The sequence below is a fragment of the Schistocerca serialis genome, chromosome 5 (assembly GCF_023864345.2).
Source record: "Schistocerca serialis cubense isolate TAMUIC-IGC-003099 chromosome 5, iqSchSeri2.2, whole genome shotgun sequence".
NCBI classification, from domain to species: Eukaryota; Metazoa; Arthropoda; class Insecta; order Orthoptera; family Acrididae; genus Schistocerca; species Schistocerca serialis.
Window position 1 is genome coordinate 611,578,624 of NC_064642.1, and position 12,936 is coordinate 611,591,559.

General features: G+C 41.8%; 1 protein-coding gene across 1 annotated transcript in view; it reads right to left on the reverse strand.

Moving 5' to 3' along the window:
• The window catches only part of LOC126482131 (protein eyes shut-like), a 259,779-nt gene that overhangs the window by 174,161 nt on the left and 72,682 nt on the right, over positions 1 to 12,936 (reverse strand). The gene's annotated exons all lie outside the window — the stretch shown is intronic.

The following is a 12,936-nucleotide window of genomic DNA, read 5'->3' on the forward strand; positions in this document are numbered from 1 at the left end:
TATAAGTACCATCTTAACGAATTTTATATCAAACACAAAAAATCAAATATAATTCTCTTCAGTCAAGAATAGTGTTGTTTGAATAACACAGACTCTCTGAAAAATGGCTCATGGAATGATTAACAGATACATTCAGTAAAGAATATTAAACACTCAGGTTTTGGAATCACAAGGAATGGTGATGTTATATGCTGAAAGATTATTAACATATTGATCAAAAATTAAATATGGGTGGAAATATCAAGGAAAACCAGAACCACTTGCAGAAGTACTCATATTTAAAGGGAGTAAATTTGTCATAAAGTTTAGTGATATATTTAGTACTCCTGGATTTTACATTGTTTCGTATTTAGTACTGATATATTTCTACATATTTTGCCAGTTTTGTAGTACTGGTATAGTCCTAGATATTTTGCCAGTTTCATGGCTCTTTGTATTCTGCACATATGAATCAGACTCTTTATAGTTACAAAAAAATTGTTTCATTGTTTGTTACATGAAGTGTAGCTGAGGTTGAAATATAATAAAATTCCATATAACAAGTAAGACTTATCAAAAAAATATCCTGATAATTTTACACATATTTTTTGTATTCAAACACTTACAAAGACAGATTTACAGTAAACATCGATATGTTGCCCAATTATCTGTGTTTTTCAACTATATTTTTACAACATACATTTCTTCAGTGTTACTGTGCAATCTTTTGACATGTAAACACTGTACTATACAGAATAACACTGAATGACAAATACACAGACAAAATAAACTATGGTACCTGTGGTCAGTGTAATGAACTAGGAGCAATATTTGTAAACTTAGACAAGTTTGTTAGTGAGGACTGTATATCACAGGATGGCCTGCATCTAAATAGGTTAGGTTCAACAACTTTCAGCAAGATGTTTACAGATTTGTGTAAAATTATATGAAGCAAGGGAAACTAACAATCAGTGAGGCAGGTGAAAAATGGAAAAACACAATAAAAAAAGTAAATCAGTATTCAAGGAAAAATGTGTTAAAAACTGTAAGAAAGTGTAAGTATTTATTCACAATGTACAATAACATGACTGAGTGCAATGTATCTGTAGGATAAAACTACAAAAACTGATGAACTGAATTGCAAACTATTCTTTCAGAAGGAAGAAATATCAAAGTTGTTTGCCTAAATGAGCACTGAGTCAAGACAGATTCTATCACAGTTTTAAATAAATTAGAAAACTTAATGGTAGCTAACAGTTTTTGTAGGAAAACCAGAAGTCATGGAGGCTTCTGTATACTGGTTAATAAGTCATTTGAATATAAAGAAAGATACAGAGTTTTAAATTTAAATGAAATACTTACACTTGAAAGTTTCTGAGTAGACACAAAACAACATAATATTATTGTTATCTTAATACACAGGATTTCAGGTAGTGATATCACCAAATCATTTTTAGGGATATTACAATGTCTCCTTGATGAACCCACAAAAGAAAAGGGGGAAAATTGTAATTGTTGCAGATTTTAACATAAGACGCAACAATCAAATAAAGCCTGTCAACTACGTTTGTTGACTTAATTCAAGAATATGGTTTTAATCTAAATTTCACTGATTTCACCAGAGTAAGTAAGCAGACAGCAGTGTGTATAAATAATATTTTAACAAGTTACACATTTAATGACACTAACATTACACCTAGGTATCTCAGATCACTCTGCTCTGCTTATCAAATTATTAAAAATAAATAAAAAAGAGAGGAGGTGTTTCATGAAAAGATTGTTGAGCGAGGGAAACATACACTTGTTCTTCGTAGATTAAATGAGGAAGATTGGTCATTACAACACAAAATCTCATGTTAAAAAAATGTTGGTATGTTTTTAAAAAGCTTTTTACATATTTTCAATGAAACATTTCCATCCAAAGAAAAGTAACAAATAAACTATAGTGGATTATCACTGGCATAAAAATATCTAGTAACAGGTTCAAATGATTCTAAGAACTATGGGACCTAACATCTGAAGTCATCAGTCCCCTAGACTTAGAACTACTTAAACCTAACTAACCTAAGGACATCACACACATCCATGCTCGAGGCAGCTGAAGCGCCTAGAACTGCTCAGCCACAGTGGCCATCTCTAGTAACAGGAAGAGACAGTTACATGCCATGCTAAAATTCAATAAGAACCTTGAGTTCATTAACTATGTTTAATCATACAAAAACTGTTTAGGAGGATTGTAGAAACAGCAAAGGAAATGGCAAACATTAAATTTATTAAAAAGGACAGAAATAAATCCAAGGCAGTTTTGACAGTTGTCAAATCTAAACTCTGAATTAAATCTGGGAAACAGGAAATTTCTAAAATAAAGACACCAGACAAAATAATTGTAAATCTTGTTCGGAAACCAGAAAATTTAATGAATTCTTTACAGCTGTAGCAAAATCTGATGTTTATATAAACTCCTGTCAAGATAATGTACATTTATTTTGCTCAAGTTGGAACAAAACCAAGAGTCTAATTAAATTTGACAAAGTAACAGTAAAAGATGTAGAAAAAACTATAACAAACCTAAAAAACAAAAACTTTGTGTGATGGAATGAAGTACCTGCAATGGTCATTAAAGCAGCTTCAAATATAGTATCACATCCACTGCCCAAAATAATTAATCAGTCTCTTGAAGAAGATTACTTTCCAAACTTTCTGAATTAGGCAGAAAAGAAAGCAGTATTTAAAAAAGGCTCCAAAGAAGAAACAGGAAATGATCACCCAATTTCCCTTCTTCCTGTGTTTTTTAAACTGTATGAAATGATCATTGCAATCAAAATTCAAAATTTCTGTGATAAACTTTATTTCAAAAACAACAATTTAGCTCCCAAAAAAGCAAAAAAGCACAACTTATGCAGTCAATGAATTTGTGCATAGAGTTAGTTCCACTTATCTACAGCACAAAAAGCTGCAGGAATCTTCTATGAATTATCCAAAGCATTCAACTGTGTGAACCATTCCTTCCCACTTTATAACATGAACGAATACAGAATTATCGGCAGTGCCTTACAGTCATACATGACAGAGGGAAAGAAAAGGATTGTCATTACATGAAGCAAAGGAATGTAATCCTTGCAGAGGAGAACTGTTTCACACGGGAAGCCACAAGGCTCAACTCCAGGCCCATTTTTTTTTCTTTAGGCTTACCTTTTTCTCTTTAGGCTTACCCCTAAATAAATAACAACACTGGACAATTATGGATAGAATATTACATAAAATAAGGGAAAAGCAACCACTCACCTACAGTGGATCAATATGTGGAGCACAGAAACATTAACTGAAAACAGCATTCACATAGCTTTCAAGCACTAGTTCTTTTTTCTGGCAATAGCACACACAACCACAACCACACAAGACACCCAAATGCACACTCCCACAGTCATAGCAAGCCTCACTACTACTTATTTTCATCACAACAGTGGGTTCCTCTTATCCTGGTACCAAAGTCACTTGTCCTACCTTTTTAACCATCTCAATCTATCCATCTTTCCTGCACAAGGAAGGAATTAACACTTTTGAAAACCAGGATAGTTTCATGTACATTTGTTCATCAGCGGTGGCACTGGTAATAGACTTAGCCTATGGATGGGTGTTTACTTTAGGAGGTGACTATTTTGTTATGGGAATTGGTTCTCAGGCTGTACAGGTACATGTGTCTAAGCTGAGCTGGATGTTATGGTTTACATGTGTGTTGCAATATGTAGGTGTTCAATTACATTGCACTAATTAATTTATGTAGTGATGTTCCAGAAGCCAATCATGAAAGATGTGTTCAACCACATACAGCAGTGCAGTCAGTTGGATATCATACCATTATACAGCAGTGGCACAGTTGGTAGTTGTGCAAGAGAAAAAGAACTACCTATACTTCAGAAGTGCTTTCGTATTTATTACCAGGCCTACACAAAACTTGCCATCAATCAGATACTTAAACTTGAAAGCACTTGCACAGTCAGCCACTGCAGAGGGCATACTTCAATGGGAATCAAGTGGATCACACCAATGAGATACTTCAAGTTTCAAGGGTGCGTGTGCAGTGTATTTTCTACATTTTGTTGACCGACTGTATCACCTTCCAGACAGTTAATGGTCCTAGTGAGCCCTGACATTGTTCAGTTCTGAACTCTGGGTCCTGCGCTATTTTCTTGTTGGACCTATTGGTTGTGCCTTATCTGATTACCTCATCAAGTTTGGCTGAGAACATTAATATGTCTGTAAGCCATTCTAGACGCCACAGCAAATTGGTCTTACATTAAGTGTGGGGACAGAAAAGTCCTCCTTGCAGGAGCATGCAGGGACGCAGTGCAGACAGGGAAGTACAGCTAGGTGTCGTTGCAAGGCTAATGGAGGGAGGGGGGCAGGGGAAAAGGAAAAGGAGAGAAGTAGACAATAGGAAGAAAGACAGTGGCTGCATTGGTGGAAAAGAGGGCTGTATATTGCCGGAGTTGGGAACAGGAAATGTTATAGGCTGGTGAAAGACAGGGACAAATGAAGGCTGAGCCCAAGAGCGTTATGGGCTCAGAGGATATACTGCAGGGAGAGACCCTACCTGTGCAATTCAGGAAAGCTGGTGTTGGCAGGAAATCCAGATGGTGCAGGGTGCTATGCATCCACTAAAATGAAGAATGGTGTGTTGGGCAACATGCTCACCAACTGGGTGGTCCAGTTGTCTCTTGCCACAGTTTGTCAGTGGCCATTCACATGGACAGCCAGCTTGTTGGTTGTTATACCCATGTAAAATGTAGCACAGTGGTTGGAATTTAGTTTGTAGATCACATGACTGCATTCACAAGTTACCCTGCCTTTGATGGGATAGGTATTGCTTGTGACTGGATTGGAGTAGGTTGTGGGGGAGGATTTATGGGACTGGTATGGCATCAGAGGGATGTGAGCCATGAGTCAAAGGGTTGGGAGCAAGGGTGGAGTAATAATGGGTGAGGATATTGCTTAGGTTCGTTTGGTGGTGGAATATCACTGTGAGAGGTGTGGGAATGATAGTGGGTAAGGTATTCCTCATTTCAGCACGCAATGAGAGGTAGTCAAAGCCCCGGTGGACAATGCGATTCCACTGCACCAGTCCTGGGTGGTACTGAGTCATGAAGGGCATGCACCATTTTGGCCAGACAGTGGTATTCTGGGAGTTGGTGGGTGACTGGAGAAATAAGGCGTGTGAGATCTGTTTCTGTACAATGTTGGGAGCATGATTTCGGTCTGTGAAGGTCTCAATCAGACCCTTGGTATATATGGAGAGGGACTGCTCATGACTGCAGATGCCATGGGTGACTAGGTTGTATGGAAGGGACTTCTTAGTATGCAGTGGGTGGCAGCTGTCGAAGTAGAAGTATTGCTGGTGATTGGTTGGTATGAGGTACTGACATACCCATCTTCGTGGTGGAGGTCAACACTGAGGAATCTGTCTTACTGGGTTGAGGAGGAGACATGAATGGCGGAGAAGGTACTGCAATTTTTGAGGAATCTGTATAGTGTGTCTTCACCCTTGGTCCAGATCATGACAATGTAATCAGTGACTCTGAACCATGCAGGGATTTGAGATTTTGGGTGGTCTGGAAAGATTCCTCTAGATGGCCCATGAATAGGTTGGCATAGAATGGTGTCATGTGAGTGCCCATTGCCGTATCATGTATTTGTTTGTAGGTGATGCCTTCAATGGTGAAGTAATTGTGTGTGTGGATGCAGTTGGTCACAGTAACCAGGACAGAGGCTGAAGGTCTGGAATGAGTCAGGCATCGGGAAAAACAGTGTTCAAGGGTGCCATATGGTAAAGGAGCAGGAACTTTGGAGAGCTGATGGAGGAAATGGTTGGCATCTTTTATATAGGAGGATAGGTTAGGGGCAATAGATTGAAGGTATTGGTCTAAGAGACCAGAGATTCTCTCAATGGGCACAGTAACCAGCCACAATGGGGCATCCTGGGTGTGCTCCCTGGTGCCGTTGGATAAGCAGCTGCAGCAGCAAGTCGTATACTCCTAGCTCACTCATTTGTTACATAGTTTAATTCTTAATTTCTTTGCGTGTTTTTGGTACTTGCATTGTTTAATTCATAAATTTCGGGCATATTATAGTATTTGAGAATTGTAGCATCGCGTTTTAGTACCTGAATAGTGTACATTCGCGTAGTCGTTTGTCTTCTGTTTTTGTTTTGAACGGCCAGTGTCGGTTGGTCACAGTCAGTGTGCTCCCTGCCGCCGTTGGATAAGCAGCTGCAGCAGCAAGTCGTATACTCCTAGCTCACTCATTTGTTACATAGTTTAATTCTTTATTTCTTTGCGTGTTTTTGGTACTTGCATTGTTTAATTCGTAAATTTCGGGCGTATTATAGTATTTGAGAGTGTAGCATCGCGTTTTAGTACCTGAATAGTGTAAATTCGCGTAGTCTCCTTCCACCGCCGAGCAGTGTCAGCAGTGCGCAAGTAGCAGCATTACTGCATTTACTAGGCAATCTTGTATTTTAATAACCGATTAAATTTTGTTGATTTGTTTGCGCTCTCTGTAGATTAGTTCAGACGTTCTTTGCAAAACAGTTTTTAGCATGGATAGGGACTGCAACTGCTGTGTTCGGATGCAGGCTGAGTTGGCATCCCTTCACTCCCAGCTTCAGGCAGTGTTGGCTTTGGTCACACAGCTTGAGGCTGTTGCCAATGGGCATCACTGTGGGGGTCCGGATGGGGTTTGTCGGGGACGGCCAGCTCGTCCCACGCATCCCCTGATCGGACTACGACTGTGGTTGCCCGGGATACTGCCCGCATTGAGGCTGATCCCTCACCTGTGGTAGAGTGGGAGGTCGTCTCAAGGTGTGGCAGGGGGCGAAAGACATTCCGGAGGGCTGAACGGAAAGCCTCTCCAGTTTGTCTGACGAACCGGTTTCAGGCTCTGTCTCAGGCTGATACTGATCTTCAGCCTGACATGGCTGCTTGTCCTGTTCCAGAAGTTGCCCCTCAGTCTGCAAGATCCGGGCAGTCGCAGAGGGTGGGCTTACTGGTAGTTGGGAGCTCCAACGTCAGGCACGTAATGGGGCCCCTTAGGGAAATGGCAGCAAGAGAGGGGAAGAAAACCAATGTGCACTCCGTGTGCATACCGGGGGGAGTCATTCCAGATGTGGAAAGGGTCCTTCCGGATGCCATGAAGGGTACAGGGTGCACCCATCTGCAGGTAGTCGCTCATGTCGGTACCAATGATGTGTGTCGCTATGGATCGGAGGAAATCCTCTCTGGCTTCCGGCGGCTATCTGATTTGGTGAAGACTGCCAGTCTCGCTAGCGGGATGAAAGCAGAGCTCACCATCTGCAGCATCGTCGACAGGACTGACTGCGGACCTTTGGTACAGAGCCGAGTGGAGGGTCTGAATCAGAGGCTGAGACGGTTCTGCGACCGTGTGTGCTGCAGATTCCTTGACTTGCGCCATAGGGTGGTGGGGTTTTGGGTTCCACTGGATAGGTCAGGAGTCCACTACACGCAACAAGCGGCTACACGGGTAGCAGGGGTTGTGTGGCGTGGGCTGGGCGGTTTTTTAGGTTAGATGGCCTTGGGCAAGTACAGAAAGAGCAACAGCCTCAACGGGTGCGGGGCAAAGTCAGGACACGCGGGGACCAAGCAGCAATCGGTATTGTAATTGTCAACTGTCGAAGATGCGTTGGTAAAGTACCAGAACTTCAAGCGCTGATAGAAAGCACCGAAGCTGAAATCGTTATAGGTACAGAAAGCTGGCTTAAGCCAGAGATAAATTCTGCCGAAATTTTTACAAAGGTACAGACGGTGTTTAGAAAGGATAGATTGCATGCAACCGGTGGTGGAGTGTTCGTCGCTGTTAGTAGTAGTTTATCCTGTAGTGAAGTAGAAGTGGATCGTTCCTGTGAATTATTATGGGTGGAGGTTACACTAAACAACCAAACTAGGTTAATAATTGGCTCCTTTTACCGACCTCCCGACTCAGCAGCATTAGTGGCAGAACAACTGAGAGAAAATTTGGATGTTTAGGACGGGTGGTAGGGACAGAGCATCGAGTGACATTATACTGAGTGCACTATCCGAAAATTACCTCGAGCAATTAAACAGAGAACTGACTCGTGGAGATAACATCTTGGACCTACTGATAACAAACAGACCCGAACTTTTCGACTCTGCATGTACAAAACAGGGAATCAGTGATCATAAGGCCGTTGCAGCATCCCTGAATATGGAAGTTAATAGGAATATAAAAAAAGGGAGGAAGGTTTATCTGTTTAGCAAGAGTAATAGAAGGCAGATTTCAGACTACCTAACAGGTCAAAACGAAAATTTCTGTTCCGACACTGACAATGTTGAGTGTTTATGGAAAAAGTTCAAGGCAATCGTAAAATGCGTTTTAGACAGGTACGTGCTGAGTAAAACTGTGAGGGACGGGAAAAACCCACCGTGGTACAACAACAAAGTTAGGAAACTACTGCGAAAGCAAAGAGAGCTCCACTCAAAGTTTAAACGCAGCCAAAACCTCTCAGACAAACAGAAGCTAAACGATGTCAAAGTTAGCGTAAGGAGGGTTATGCGTGAAGCGTTCAGTGAATTCGAAAGTAAAATTCTATGTACCGACTTGACAGAAAATCCTAGGAAATTCTGGTCTTACGTTAAATCAGTAAGTGGCTCGAAACAGCATATCCAGACACTACGGGATGATGATGGCATTGAAACAGAGGATGACATGCGTAAAGCTGAAATACTAAACACCTTTCTCCAAAGCTGTTTCACAGAGGAAGACCGCACTACAGTTCCTTCTCTAAATCCTCGCACAAACGAAAAAATGGCTGACATCGAAATAAGTGTCCAAGGAATAGAAAAGCAACTGGAATCACTCAATAGAGGAAAGTCCACTGGACCTGATGGGATACCAATTCGATTCTACACAGAGTACGCGAAAGAACTTGCCCCCCTTCTAACAGCCGTGTACCGCAAGTCTCTAGAGGAACGTAAGGTTCCAAATGATTGGAAAAGAGCACAGATAGTCCCAGTCTTCAAGAAGGGTCGTCGAGCAGATGCGCAAAACTATAGACCTATATCTCTGACGTTGATCTGTTGTAGAATTTTAGAACATATTTTTTGCTCGAGTATCATGTCGTTTTTGGAAACCCATAATCTACTTTGTAGGAATCAACATGGATTCCGGAAACAGCGATCGTGTGAGACCCAACTCACTTTATTTGTTCATGAGACGCAGAAAATATTAGATACAGGCTCCCACGTAGATGCTATTTTTCTTGACTTCCACAAGGCGTTCGATACAGTTCCGCACTGTCGCCTGATAAACAAAGTAAGAGCCTACGGAATATCAGACCAGCTGTGTGGCTGGATTGAAGAGTTTTTAGCAAACAGAACACAGCATGTTGTTATCAATGGAGAGACGTCTACAGACGTTAAAGTAACCTCTGGCGTGCCACAGGGGAGTGTTATGGGACCATTGCTTTTCACAATATATATAAATGACCTAGTAGATAGTGTCGGAAGTTCCATGCGGCTTTTCGCGGATGATGCTGTAGTATACAGAGAAGTTGCAGCATTAGAAAATTGTAGCGAAATGCAGGAAGATCTGTAGCGGATAGGCACTTGGTGCAGGGAGTGGCAACTGACCCTTAACATAGACAAATGTAATGTATTGCAAATACATAGAAAGAAGGATCCTTTATTGTATGATTATATGATAGCGGAACAAACACTGGTAGCAGTTACTTCTGTAAAATATCTGGGAGTATGCGTGCGGAACGATTTGAAGTGGAATGATCATATAAAATTAATTGCTGGTAAGGCGGGTACCAGGTTGAGATTCATTGGGAGAGTGCTTAGAAAATGTAGTCCATCAACAAAGGAGGTGGCTTACAAAACACTCGTTCGACCTATACTTGAGTATTGCTCATCAGTGTGGGATCCGTACCAGATCGGTCTGACGGAGAAGATAGAGAAGATCCAAAGAAGAGCAGCGCGTTTCGTCACAGGGTTATTTGGTAACCGTGATAGCGTTATGGAGATGTTTAATAAACTCAAGTGGCAGACTCTGCAAGAGAGGCGCTCTGCATCGCGGTGTAGCTTGCTCGCCAGGTTTCGAGAGGGTGCGTTTCTGGATGAGGTATCGAATATATTGCTTCCCCCTACTTATATCTCCCGAGGAGATCACGAATGTAAAATTAGAGAGATTAGAGCGCGCACAGAGGCTTTCAGACAGTCGTTCTTCCCGCGAACCATACGCAACTGGAACAGGAAAGGGAGGTAATGACAGTGGCACGTAAAGTGCCCTCCACCACACACCGTTGGGTGGCTTGCGGAGTATAAATGTAGATGTAGATGTAGATGTTAGATTTATGGACTTAAGGAAGCAAGTAGAAGGTAAGAGTGGTAGAGGTGTAAGATGGACTCAGGAGAGAGTTCTGGGATGGGCCTAAGGATTCGAGGAGAAACTGTAGATCCTGTTGGATATCTGGAATGGGATCACTGTAGCTGGGTTTGTAGGTGGATGAATCTGACAGCAGAGTCCTTCCACCAGGTAATCTCTGCTGTTTGAAAGCACAGTGGTGAAAGCTATGTTGGTTAGTAGGATTATAAGGTCATGATCAGTTTGTAGGCAGTGGATTGCAGTTATGTCTGCAGAGATCACCTGGCTTTCTGGCTGAAAACTCACATGTTTAGCAGTTGTTTTATTATGTCTGTCTGTGACTCAAAAGCCCCTCTATACAATCCGAAGCAATCTATCCTTTTCATAATACTGCCACCAAAAGTCTAGTGAACACAGTCACTGGACAGAGTCTGGCTTCAGCTGCCAAAGATGTAGTCATTTTTGTGTGAGTTGCAATTGCGTGGGTATGTGTGCATGTCTGTCGTCTATTTTTGACAAAGGCCTTGTTGGCCAAAAGCTTATTTTGTGAGTGTCTTTTTGTTGTGCCTATCTGTGGATCAGCATCTGCACTATGTGGTGAGTAGCAACTATCCTTTTCATAACATTGTTAGATATAAAAACAAACAGTTGCATGCTCCATTTTCTAACGATACAATCACATACAGCTGCCAATATAATGGAACTGGATCTTTTTCAATTGCTGTGCTTCACAGTTCAGGAGCCAGGTGACCACATCCAGGTCAAGAGGGCAATTTGGACTATGCACCATCGTACATTTCTTTTTCTCGGCCTAAGGCACTGGAGCCCTGGTACAGGCTCTATTTAGGTTATGCCAGACCTTTTCTGAGCACAAATTGCGTAATTCTTGTGGACACCCACACAAGCTACCCTTACACTGTTAGGATGACTAGTACAAGGACACCCCAGATGGTCTGGCCTCTCAAACAGATTTTCACTGTGGAGGGTCTAGCTACACCCATTGTTATGGTTAATGCACTCACTTCACTAGTCAAGAATTTGAGTCTTTCTGCATGGCCTACAGGATACAGCACCTTCACAGCATACCTTTTTATCCAGAGTTGAACAGAGTCACAGAGCACTTTGTTCAAATATTCAAGGCGCATATAAAAAAACTCACGGCTGACTAACTGACTAAGCATTAGAGGACACTTTGCTAATGGGTTTTTTTTTTTATACAGAATCTCTCCACATAAGGATGCATCTCCTGTGGAGATGCTACACAGTTGGAAGATGAGGAGTCTACTGTCCCTTACTCACACTGTCAAGGGAGAAACAGTCGCCAGGACTGGACAACAGGAAATGATATTTTGAGATTGATACCAAGGTCTCATATTCTGAGGTACAGTATTGGTAAAACAATTGTGTCATGAGTGGCAGACAGAAAACACGTGGATCGTCTCTGTATGAGTGTTGATATGTTTCTGCCTTCCTGGAATTATAGCCCTGTTTCAGTTTCAAAAGTCGGTAATGTATCTGCCCTGGAAGAGAGAGGGGCAAAGTCAGCACCACAGCACCCAACCAGTGTAGATGTCCTGCCACCACTTGACCCAATGGACACAGAGGCCAACAAAATTGGAGACTAGGATACAGGTGCACTTTATCCACCAACAGTATCAGCTGAAGAAAAAGAGGAAGAGGCTTCATCTATCTCCCTTGAAGGGGAAGGATGTTGTGTCCCATGGCACTACGCCTGCTAGATACTCCACCCTTCTGTCACAGAGGTAGCATAGTCCACATCTAGGTGAGGCCAAGAGTGATGAGCACTTTTGTGGTTGTGCACAGAGGACACCAGTGGCAGCTGCACTACTTCACCACAGTTCATCACATTTACCCATGAGGCACAATGGAGAATGTTTAACAATGAGACACAGTAATGACATCACACTGTTAGCAGAGCCACTGTGTGGGGAGCATTTTATTGCCATCAGTGACAACAAATCACACAGATTAGGTGGTATCAATGCACAGCTTTATAACTTGTAGCTGGAGAGTCAACGTCAATTCTTTGCCAGGCAGCAGAAAAGCTCATCAAGAGTTCATTTAGAGTGTCTCATAAGCTACATAGTTTGAAGGTTATACTTAGCAACAGTATGAAGATAGTGGTATCTGGTATCAGTTACCTACAGCAAATAGCCCACATGGATAGGAACTGCCACTGCCCTTAGCACAGCAACACTGACAACTGATTTAATCTCTGGATGGGTGTTTACTTCTTGAAGTGTCTGTTTTGTTATGGAACTTAGTTCTCAGCCTGGACAGATTCATAGGCATGTCTAACCAGGACTGGACATTACAGTTTGTGTGTGTTCCAATAAATAGGGGTTCAGTTACATTATACTAATTAATTTATGTAAGTGTTCAAGGACCCAACCATAACAGAAGTGTCTGTCCACATACAGTGGCACAGTTGGTTGGATATTACATCACTCTACATCATCATTTAATAATTTTTTCAAGTGGATTCCCCTTTTGATGCAACAGTCCTTGTGTCTGGCTGTGTCAAGCCAAAAACAGTAG